The following is a 12,330-nucleotide window of genomic DNA, read 5'->3' on the forward strand; positions in this document are numbered from 1 at the left end:
TGAAATGTGATGAGGATGTTAGGGGATTACAGGGAGACCTGGACAAGTTAGGTGAGTGGGCAGATGCATGGCAGATGCAGTTTAATGTGGATAAATGTCTGGTTATCCACTTTGGTGGCAAGAACAGGAAGGCAGATGACTACCTCAATGGTATCAAATTAGGTCAAGGGGCTGTTCAGAGAGATCTGGGTGTTCTTGTCCACCAGTCAATGAAGGCAAGCATGCAGGTACAGCAGGTCGTGAAGAAGGCTAATAGCATGCTGGCCTTCATAACAAGAAGGATTGAGTATTGGAGCGAAGAGGTGCTTCTGCAGCTGTACAGGGCCCTGGTGAGACCACACCTGGAATACTGTGTATAGTTCTGGTCTCCAAATTTGAGGAAAGACATTCTGGCTATTGAGGGAGTGCAGCGTCGGTTCACGAGGTCAATTCCTGGAATGGCAGGATTGCCTTACACGGAAAGACTGAAGCGACTGGGCTTGTATACCCTTGAGATTAGAAGACTGAGAGGGGATCTGATTGAAACGTATAGGATAATGAAAGGACTGGACACTCTGGCAGGAGGGAACATATTTCCGTTGATGGGGGAGTGCCGAACCAGAGGACACAACTTAAAAATACGGGGTAGACCATTTAGGACAGAGATGAGGAGAAACTAGTTCACCCAGAGAATGGTGGCTGTGTGGAATGCTCTGCCCCAGAGGGCAGTGGAGGCCCAGTCTCTGGATTCTTTTAAGAAAGAATTGGATAGAGCTCTTAAAGATAGTGGAGTCAAGGGGTATGGAGATAAGGCTGGAACAGGATACTGAGTAGGAATGATCAGCCATGATCATATTGAATGGCGGTGCAGGCTCGAAGGGCAGAATGGCCTACTCCTGCATCTATTGTCTATTGTCTATAACATTTCTGGGACACATGCACCAACCAACCCCACCGCCCTGTGGCCGACCACTTCAGCTACCCCTCACCCCCTCCGCCACCACGCTGCCAAGGACATGCAAGTCCTCCATCCCCAAATCTGAGCCACCCGACACCTGGAGGAAGAACACCTCATCTTCCACCTTGGGAACTTTCAACCACACGGCATCAAGGTTTGCTCAACTCCCCTCCCCCAACTTATATCAGATTCAACCCTCCAACACGGCACTGGCCTCTTGAACAGTCCCACCTTCCCATCTTCCTGCCCAATTGTTCATTCCATCCTCTCACAACTACCCTCCATCTACAACCACCTATTGCCTCCCTAGCTCCCTTCCCCCAACCCCAAACACACCTCCCTATTTATCTCTCAGCCGTATTCCAGCACCCACATTTCTGATGAAGTACTGACATGCCCAATACTTCAATTCTCCTGCTTCGTGGATGCTGCCTGACCTGCTGTGCTTTTCCAGCATCACACTTTAACACAAGCTGGAAGAACAACACCTCATCTCCCACTCGGGGACCCTGCAACCCTCTGGCTTCAACATCAAATTCAATAATTTTAGGTCCTGAACTCTCCCACGTCCTAGTGTCTTTGCCCCTACCCCACATACCAGGCCTTGTTATTACGTAGCCTACCATTACACACTACCTATGGTTAGCCACTAACAGTCCCCATAAACAGCTATTCACCCTCCCCCCGTCAGATCGTTATCCACTCCTTTGTCCAAATGCTCTTATCTCTCTCTTTGGACTCTATCCCCCCTTATCATTTATTCCTTAACCCCGACCTTCTGCATAAAAATAGACTTTTTTTCTAACTATCATCAGTTCCTGAGGAAGCGTCACTGGATCGAAAATGTGAACTGATTTCTTTTCACAGATGCTGCCTGATCTGCTGAGCTTTTCCAGTACCTTCTGGTTGTTGTGTGCGATTTGCAGCATCCAAAGTTCTTTTGGTTCCAATTTACCCGGAGTATCTCATTCAGGTCCAGCAGACTGAAACAGCGTTTATCAACCTTCCCAGTCCACACTAACTCCATCTCTCTCCCAGTATCTGCTGTCTCTCCCACTCCTTCACATTCAGTCCCCCCTCACAGTGACACTGCGCCTGCAAAGCTGATGGTCATGTGTTGGCCTGCTGGACCCACCCCTCATTCACTCCCATTGGCTGGAGGATCATGCCAACTCTCCATTTGGTCTGAAGCTGTGTCAATCAGCCAGGCCCCATTGTGACCTGAGTGGTGGGATCCTCCCAGGTGCATCAGAGGCTGAGGGGTGACATCATAGAGGTTTATAAAACCATGAGGGGCATGGGTAGGATAAATAGACAAGGTCATTTCCCTGGGGTCGGGGAGTCCAGAATGAGAGGGCATAGGTTTAAGATGAGAGGGGAAGAATTTAAAATGGATCTGAGGGGCAATTATTTGTCCCCACGGAGGTTGGTGCGTGTATGGAATCTTCTGTCGGGAAGTGGAGGATGTTGGTACAATTAAACCATTTGGCATCTGGATGGGTATATGAATAGGAAGGGTGTAGAGTGAAATGTGCCAAGTGTTGGCAAATGGGTCTAGAGTAGGTTGGGATATCTGGTCAGCATGGACCAGTTTAACCAAAGGGTTTATTTTCATGCTGTACATCTCTACGGCTCTGCCCTGTGATGAGCTTCATCATTCACAGTGAATGGGTCAGTATCACAGAGCACAGGGACTGGAGGCTATTCTGCCCATTGGGGCTGTACTCTCTCCCTCTGGAGATGGTGCCAGTCAGTCCCAACTCACCTCCCATTTGGACAGAGCCCTCCAAATCCTTCCTTAAAAATGTTAAATTTCAAATTTGTTTTGACAATAACTACTGAATCTGCATCCAGCTGTCGGTCAAACTGTTCCAGATGCTCAGAACTTAGTGAGTAAAATAATCTTCACAGTTTTCTTTGCATTATTTGCCAGTTACCTGAAAATAGTTGCTAAAAATTGTGACGTTAAAAATTTCTCACTCTGTCTCTCTGAAAATAAAATACCCTGGAAATAAATCCTCTCCTGGTCAAAATCACTGCTTAACCTTCGCAGCTCCAAGGAGAATTGTCTGACCTTCTGCTAACTCTCCATAAAAGAGAAACCTATCTTAATTTTAATTTATTAGTGCCATAGAGATGTACAGCACAGAAACAGACCCTTCAGTTCAACTTGTCCATGCCGACCAGATATCCTAAATTAATCTCGTCCCATATGCCAGCCCTTGGCCCATAGCCTTCGAAACGTTTCCCAATCACATATCCAGTGAGATGCCTTTTAAATGTTGTAACTGTACGAGCCTCCACACTTTCTCTGGCAGCTCATTCCATACACATACTACGTTCAGTTTGAAACTTTGCCCTTAATATCCCTTTTCAATCTTTTCCCACATGCATGTGCTTTCTACTTTTGGACTCACCTAAACAGGAATAAGACCCTGGCTGTTGACCCTATCCATACCCCTCACGATTTTATCAACCTCTATGGTCACTTCTCAGCATCCGATTCTCCAGTGAAAACAGCCTCAGTCTATTCAGCCTCTCCCTATAGCTCAATCCCTCAACCCTGGCAACATCTTTGCATCTTTTCTGAATCCTTTCAAGTTTCACAATATCATTCCAATAGCGGGGAGACCAGGACTGAAAGCAGAATTCCAGAAGTGGCTGAATGAATGTCCTGTACAGCCGCAAAATGACGTCACAGCACCTGTACGCAATGCACTGACCAATAAAGGCAAGTACACCAAACACTTTCTTCACTACCCTGCCTATCTATGATTCCACTTTCAAGGAATTATGAACCTGCACTCCAAGATCTCTTTGTTCAGCAACACTCCCCAGAACCTTCCCATTAAGTGTAGAAGTCCCACCCTGATTTGCTTTTCCAAAATGCAGAACCTCACAGATATCTAAATTAAACTTCATCTGCCACTCCACAGCCCAATTGATCAGAGTCTCATTGTACTTTCTGGCAACTTTGCTATCCATTGCACCTCCAATTTTGGTGTCTATTGTAAACCTACTAACCATAGCTCCTTTATTCACATAGATATCATTTATATCAATGGCAAAAAGCAGTGGACCCAGTACCCAGCCTGACAGCATATTGCTCATCACAGGCTTCAAGTCCCAAAGCACCCTCCACTATGACACTGACTCCTCAGCAAGTTTAGAGCTCATGGCATACAGGGAGATCTAACCATTTGGATACAGAACTGGCTCAAAGGCAGAAGGCAGAGGGTGGTGATGGAGGGTTGCTTTTCAGACTGGAGGCCTGTGACTAGTGGATTGTTACAAGGATCACTGCTGGATCCACTACCTTTCGTCATTTATATCAATGACTTGGATGTGAACATAGGAGGTATAGTTAGTGAGATGACACCAAAACTGGAGGTGTAGTGGACAGTGAAAAAGATTACCTCAGAGTACAATGGGATCTTGATCAGATGGGTGAATGGCTGAGGAGTGGTATTTTGGGAAAGCAAATCTTAGCAGGACATATACACTTAATGGTAAGGTCCTGAGGTGTGTTACTGAACAAAGAGGCCTTGGAGTGCAGGTAGATAGGATAGTGAAGGCAGCATTTGGTATGCTTGCCTTTATCGGACAATGTATTGAGTCCAGGAGTTATGAGATCATGTTGCAGCTGTACAGGACATTGGTTAGGCCACTTTTGGAACGTTGCGTACAAATCTCGTCATCTTCCTATTGGAAGGATGTTGTGAAACTTGAAAGGGTTCAGAAAAGATTTACAAGAACGTTGCCAGGGTTGGAGGATTTGAGCTAGGCTGGGGGTTGAATGGAGGTTGAATAGTCTGGGGCTGTTTTCCCTGCAGCGTCGGAGGCTGAGAGGTGATCTTATCGATGCATATCAAAACGTGAGATGGATGGATAGGATAAATAGACAAAGTCTTTTCCCTGGCGTGGGGGATCCCAGCACGAGAGGGCATAGGTTTATGGTATGAGAGGAAAGACTTTAAAGAGACTTGAGAGGCAACGTTTTCACACAGAGGGTGGGACGTGTATGGAATGAGCTGCCAGAGGAAGTGGTGGAGGCCATTACGATTGCAACATTTAAACGGCATCTTCATGTGTATATGAATAGGAAGGATACGGGCCGGGTGCGGACAGGTAGGACTAGATTGCATTGGGATATCTGATCAGCATGTACTGGTTGGACCGACGGGTCTCTGTTTCTGTGCTGTCCATCTATAACTGTTTGGCCTTCCAGCCAATTCCGTATCCAAACAGCTAGTTCCACCAGAATTCTATGGTGTTGAACCTGCTAACCAGTGTGTTATGTGAAACCTTGTGTCTTTCTCAAGTCCAAGTTAATGATTTCAATGCAAAAGCCATGCTGACTCTCCCTAATAATTTCTTGCTTTTCCAGTGACATGTAAATCCTGTCCCGGAGAATCCCTTCCAACAACATCTCTGCCACTGACTTCAGGCTCACCGGTCTATAGTTCCCTGGCTTTTCCTTACCACCTTTCTCAAATAATGGCACCCATCTTCCAGCACCTCACCTGTGGCAATCGATGATACAAATATCGCAGCGAGGGGCCTAGCAAAAGCTTCCCTAATTACCCACAAAATTCTGGGATACACCTGATCAGATTCCAGGGATTTATCCACCTTTATGCATTTTAAGACATCCAGTACCTCCTGCTCTGTAATATGTACACTTGCCAAGTTATCACTATTTATTTCTCCAACTTCTCTAACTTCTATATCCCCTTTCAGTAAAAACTGACATGAAATACTTATAGAATCTCTCCCACCTCCTACTGTTCCATAGACAGTCTTGTTGATCATTGAGGGTCGCTATTCTCTGCCTAGTAATTCTATTGTCTTTAGTGTATTTGTAGAATCTCTTTGGATTCTCCTTAAACCTATTTCCCAAAATTATCTCATGTCCCCTTTTCTGCTCCTGGTTTCCCGCGAGTATACTCCTACTGCCCTTTTCGTCCCCTGGGGACTTACTCAAACACAGTGGGGTCTGTACCTGCCATATCCTCCCTTCATTTTCTTGACCAGAGCCTCAATTTCTCAGGTCATGCAGCATTCTCGACCCCTCCCAGCCTTGGCCTTAACAGGAACATACTGTCTGTGTCGTCTCATTGTCGCAGGCCTATGGAGGCAATAGCAGATGAGGACAGAGAAACAATCATTATCAGTAAAGAGGTATTGTTGGGAAAGCTAACAACTCATCCTTATCTCTATAATTCCTCTCTAGCCTCAGAACTATCACTATCTCTGCATCAAAAACATCTCGATCTCTACAACATCCTCCAGTCTCAACACCCTCTCTATCTTTCATCTTGTCCACCCTCACAAATCTCTGTGATGTGCCTTTCTTTAATTCCAGCCTTCAAGATAACCCATTTTTATTTCAGATTCCTGCACCCAGAGCTCCACAATGTCCCGCTTAACCTCTGTCACATTTTCCTCCAAAAAACATTAATCAATCACCTATCATCTATTCTAATATCACCTTCTCTGACCTGGTTTCTATTGTGGCTTGTAATATTCCTATATTACGCATTTGTGGTCTACATGACGGAAAATGGCTTTGTGGTCCATTGGGTTTACGCTGTAAAGAAATCTCCCAGCTAACTATTTTAATCCCATTTTCCAGCACAGAGCCCATAGACCTGTCAGCCTTGGCCTTGCAAGTGTGTTCCTAAATAGATTTTAAATGCCTTCGGGATTTCTGTCTCTCGCTCTCTTCCAGACAGTGATGTTTAGTGCAACTGTTGCTCTATGCAATCCCCCACAGGGTTCAGAGCAGCTGGGTCTGTGCGAACCACAGATCGCCCACACATTGTGAAGGGTGGCAGGGTCCCTGAGAGAGGGCACAGGAGATTTAACAGGATGGTTCAAGGAATGGGGGATTTTAGTTGCAGAATTTGTGGGCCTTTTTTAACATTAATTGTTCACGTGACATGTGTGTTGCTAATCCACATCACTCATTGTATTAATCACTGCACAGTCTCAACAAAGGACGGCACAGTGACTTGCACTGCTGCCTCATAGTGCCAGAGACTTGGGTTCAATTCCTGCCTCAGGCGACTGACTGTGTGGAGTTTGCACATTCTCCCCGTGTCTGCGTGGGTTTCCTCCGGGTGCTCCGGTTTCCTCCCACAGTCCAAAGATGTGCAGGTCAGGTGAATTGGCCATGCTAAATTGCCCGTAGTGTTAGGTAAGGGGTAGATGTATGGGTATGGGTGGGTACGCTTCGGCGGGGCGGTGTGGACTTGTTGGGCCGAAGTGCCTGTTTCCACACTGTAAGAAATCTAATCTAATCTAATAACCATCCGCAATTAATGGACTCTCCTTTTCAACCTCTCCCCTTGCCTGCGCTGTGGTAATATTCAGGTTAACCACGACCAGACATCTCTCTCTAATGAGAGAGCAGTCCTATGGTCGGGTAGGACAATGCTGACTTGATCTTTTACACAGTGATGCCACTGTGCCTCGAGGGTTGGGAGAGGTAATGCTGAAGGTAGTGGATGGGAAACCACTCGGGTACAGTACTTTACCCTGGAGGATTTTCACTTTCTTTAATATTGTTGGGGGGGGTGGTGCACTGATGCAGGCAAGTGGAGAATGTTCCAATACAACACTGATGTGTACCTGAAAGAGAGAAAACAGACATTGGGGAATCAGCGGTTTTGAAAAAACTGAGATTGTTCTCCTTGTACCAAAGGAAATTTGGGGAGCTGTGACAAAGCGGTTTACAAAAGTTACACGTTATAATAATAAACCTTACACCCATCAGCTCATTATTACAAGGGTTACAGAACACATGTTGAAAATTTGGGAAGATCTATTGAGAGGATGGTTTGATTCAAAGGAGAACTTTTATTCAGCAAATGGTATTGATCTGGAACACAATACTCTCACACAATATGAATATCCAGGTCGTGAAGTATTGAGTAATTCTGTCAGAGTTTGCGTTACAATGACTGAGATTACCATCTGAATATCTGCCTGTAATACAAGATTATAAAATCCGTCACTGTCAGTTCAAGTTTGAAACTCATACAATCCCCTCCTCCTGGCCCAGGATGACTGTACACATTACCCCTGGTGGAGGTTAGCAGGCACTTCAAGGGCAAATCTGTGTGGGTTTCTATAAGTATCCACCTTGGAACTTCATGTGACTGAACATGGGACAGAATATCCCAAGATTCAGTGAGATATGGAGAGCAGGATTTGCTTCGTTTTCTTTCCTTCCGTGTTGCCGCTGTGTCTCCACAATAAGACATGGGGTGTGAAAGGCTCATGCAGCTTAATGGGCAAGTTGTCAACATTCTGACCAATGGGCAGCAAGATCCTCCCAGTCATTAAACAGAGTATCCCTGAAAGATAGCCTGAAAGACTGCCCAGTGCTCTCAGTACATGGTTCAAATAATGAGGGGGGGAATCTCCTAGAAAAGGCATAACAGGAAAGTTCCAAAAGGATTATAAACAGTTTACAGAGAGATATTCACAGGAAACGTGGGCAACAAGTTGGCAAATAGAGTATAACTTGGGATAAACTGTAGAAAGCTGCACCACAAAGGGACTGGGGGAAAATGAGCAGGAAACACAGAAAGCGAGCACACAGTTACAACAGGGAATCAGGAAGGGGAATGGAATGCTGTCCCTTATTTCAAAGAGTTTGCAATATAAGAGTTTGGAGTATATACCTTAGGGCAACTAAACAAATGGCAAGTGAGACCACATCTGGAGTAACGTGAACAGATATGGCCACTTTAGTTAATGAAATAGAATAGTTTATTGGAGGCATTTCAGAGACGATCCATTGGGATGATCCCTGTTTTGAAGGGATTATCCTGTCAGCAATGGCTGAATAAATTGGGAATCTACTCACTGGACTTTGGAAGAATGAGAGGTGATCTCTTTGAAACATACAGGATTCTATCGAGGTTTGACAGGGTAAATATGGAGACGATGTGTCCCATTACAGTGAGTCTTGAACCAGATTCTGGATCAGTCGCGGAATCAAGGGTTCTGTTTCAGATTTGTCAAGTTAAAGGCAACACCGACACAGGTTAGGGTTTCAGTAGCAATGGAGCTGGCGTGAGAAGGAGACAAGCAACGTTTTAGAGATTGGAATTCCTGGTATTTGTGATTGTGTAGATGTCTGATCAGGAGGTCACCTTGGGGTCAGATATGAGAGCAATATTGTGAAGAATGTAGTTCTGCCTCAGACACTTCCCAGTGAGAGGGAGGGACACAGCAGTAAGGGAAATGAATTTGGAATAGCAACTGAAGGCAATGGGTTTAACAATTACAGTGTTTCATTGGAGTGAATTGCAGCTAATCGAAGCGTGGTAAGCAGTTTGATAACTGAGTAATAGTGGAGTAATGGAGAGGGATGATCGGGAGGGAGAGCTGGGCATCGTCAGTGTACATGTGAAACCTAACACGGTGCTTTTGGGCGATGTTACCTCCTGGCACTATGTCGGTGAGAAACAGGACGGGCCAAGGATAGATCCTGGAGGGACACCAAATACAATGAACTCAGAAAGGTAAGGGAGAGTGGAGATGGAGCAGGATTTTCCATTGATGGTGAGGTCAAATATTAGGTTTTAGCTGAATGGGAGAGAAGGACATAACCAGAAAAAAACAGACAGACAGATTATGGAACAATATCTGTGAATTGCAATGGGGGTGGGTGGTTTGGGCGGGGGGGAAAGAGAGCGGTGACAAGCGGGAGAATGAGACAGAGATTTGGAATGTCCATCATTTAGCTACACTCGGGTAAATGGTCAAGATGACCTCTGATAAGGCTTGACAAGAGACTCTAGGAAATGCAAGTTTAGGACTAAAATGAGGAGCACCCTTGTGAGGCAGTGTGACTCGGTGGGCTAGTGGAGAGGGAGGAAAGAAGCAGAGGCAGCTGACTGGATTGTCTCAATGTTATGGACAGAGAAACTCCATGTGCTCCTCACTCTTCTTGTTGGAGGGGAGGATGGAGGAGACAGGATAATGGACATTCTTTTTATTTCCAAAACAATAAACAAAACCTGTGATAGTGATTCTAAAAATAAGTGAACAAACCTGTCATATTTATCATTTATCAAGAATATTAAAATATACAACTGAAGTTCAGGTTTGAATCCCAAATTGGTAGAGGGTGGCTCTGAAGTCAAGAAAAAAATAACTGGAATGAAGAATCTACTGTTTGACATGGAACCATTGGGGATGTTTTTCTGCCATTGACAATGTCCTTGAGGGAAAGAAATCCAACAGAAGGCCATCAAATCACTCATTGTATTAATCACTGCACAGTCTCAACAAAGGAATGAAACTGGATGGACCACATTACATCTACCAATGCACTGGAAAATACAACCACACAATCAGCCCTCTTGACCCTGCAACTTCTGTCTCACTGAGGGCCAACAACAGCAGCAGAGCTGTACTCCAGCCCGATCTGAAATCTCATCGCCTGATACCCCCTACTCAACCATTAACATCAAGCCAGGGGAATCAACCCTGGTTCAATGGTGAATGCAGGAGGGCATGCCAGGAGCAGTAGCAGGCATACCTAAAAATGAGGTGCCAACCTGGTGAAGCTACCAAAAGCTGCATGCCAAACAGCACAAGCAACACTAAATAGAACTAAGTGATCCCATAGCCAATAGATTAGATTTGAGTTCTGCAGTTCTGCCACACCTAGTCAAGAATAGTGATGGACAATTAAACAACTCACTGGAGGAAGCATCACAGATATCCCCACCCTTACAGATGGAGGGGTCTCACACATTCATGCAACAGATAAGAGGACAGCATTAGCAGCGATTTTCAGCCAGCAGTGCCAAGTGGATGAGCCTTCTCCATTGGTCCCTGACATCACAGATATGGATCAACTTGGTTGAAAACTCATGTCAAATCAGATCAAGAAATGGATAAGCAGTGTAAAGGTATGGGCCCTGCCAATATTCTGGCAATAATACTATTGGCTGTGCTCCAGAACCTGCTGCCCACCGAGGCAAGTACTGCTCCAGCACTGGCACCTACTGACTTTGTGGAACATTGCTCAGGGATGTTCCAACACAAAAACACAGGGGCAGATCCAACTCAGCCAATTCCCCTCCATCGGTCCACACTCGCTCAGCAGTGAAGTGATGGAAGGTGTCATCAACAGTGCTGTCAAGCAACTGCTCAGCAATAACCTGCTCAGCGATGCCCAGTTTGGGTTCTGCCTGGGCCACTCAGTTCCTGAGCTTGTTACAGATTGGATTCACAAACTGACAAGCAGCTGAATCCCAGAGGGGAGGTGAGGCTGAGGCCAGACCCCCTCCAAGTCCACTATTTCGACTTCAGTGATATCACCTGGCCTCACCACAGTCTCAGCTCATTTGCTGAAACCTTCATTCATTCCTTTTGTTAACTCTAGATTTCATTGTCTAAACCCACTCCTGGCCAGCATCCCACATTCACCCTCCCGATAATCTCAAGAATATTAAAAACTCTACTGCCGAAGTGCTCACTCGTACCAAAACTTGCCGATCAATCAAAAGACTCCCATTTAGAAGCAACAACAATTTACTTTCGCACCTTTGAATTAATTCCTGGCTGTAATTATTCCTATCTCCCTGCACCACACACCCTTTCATATCTCAATAACTCATTTTAGTTCAGACTCTCAATCATGTGTTTAATTTTGAGTTCACCTGTGTGACTGTTTCTGTAGACTGCAAGGGAACATGGTCTGGAATCCCCACTAAGATCTACTTTCTTCCTTTAAGGCATTCTTGAAAAACTGCTTATTTGGCAATGGTTGTGATCACTGGACACAATATTCTCCATCTGTAGCCTTATGTCAAAAGTTCTCAATAATATTTTTGTGAAATTAAAACCATGATGATTTGCACAGATATCTTCTACTCTTCAATATCGCTGAGTGAATAATCTTTAATGTCTCTTACCCAACCACCTTCACCATACAAACTGCAGCAGTACAAGGAAGTCAAACATCACCCTCTCCACAGGCAACAAGGCTTTGGCATTGATCATTGGTTTCTGTGGAAGGAGAAATACACAGTTGATGTTTCAGGGAGTGCAATATGAATTACAGCGAATGAAAATGATGCACAATTTGACTGTCAGAAATGGAAGGAAAATGCACTCGCTTATTGGACAAAAGAATTTTTGACTGTCAAAGATATTGTGGAAAAAAATAACCTGATAATGGAACAGCACATGGTCAGGAGCCAGGCAGCAGTGGACAATTCATTTACATTCCTGAAGAAGGGCTTATGCTCAAAACATTCATTCTCCTGCTCCTCGGATGCTGCCTGGCCTGCTGTGTTTTTCCAGCTCTATATTTTTCAAATCATTTACAAAACAGCTGTGAAAGTAATCGTAAAATACTATAA

At 45.0% G+C, this 12,330-nt stretch overlaps 1 long non-coding RNA gene across 1 annotated transcript in view; it reads right to left on the minus strand.

The window, feature by feature from the left end:
• Nucleotides 1-11,969, minus strand: part of LOC140485791 (uncharacterized) — a 29,426-nt gene extending 17,457 nt beyond the window's left edge. Inside the window, exon 1 of the long non-coding RNA XR_011962457.1 lies at nt 11,881-11,969. This is a non-coding gene — a long non-coding RNA (uncharacterized lncRNA). The remainder of the gene's footprint in view (nt 1-11,880) is intronic.
• Between the last annotated feature and the right edge of the window lie 361 nt (nt 11,970-12,330).

This window comes from Chiloscyllium punctatum, chromosome 14, assembly GCF_047496795.1.
Source record: "Chiloscyllium punctatum isolate Juve2018m chromosome 14, sChiPun1.3, whole genome shotgun sequence".
NCBI lineage: Eukaryota > Metazoa > Chordata > Chondrichthyes > Orectolobiformes > Hemiscylliidae > Chiloscyllium > Chiloscyllium punctatum.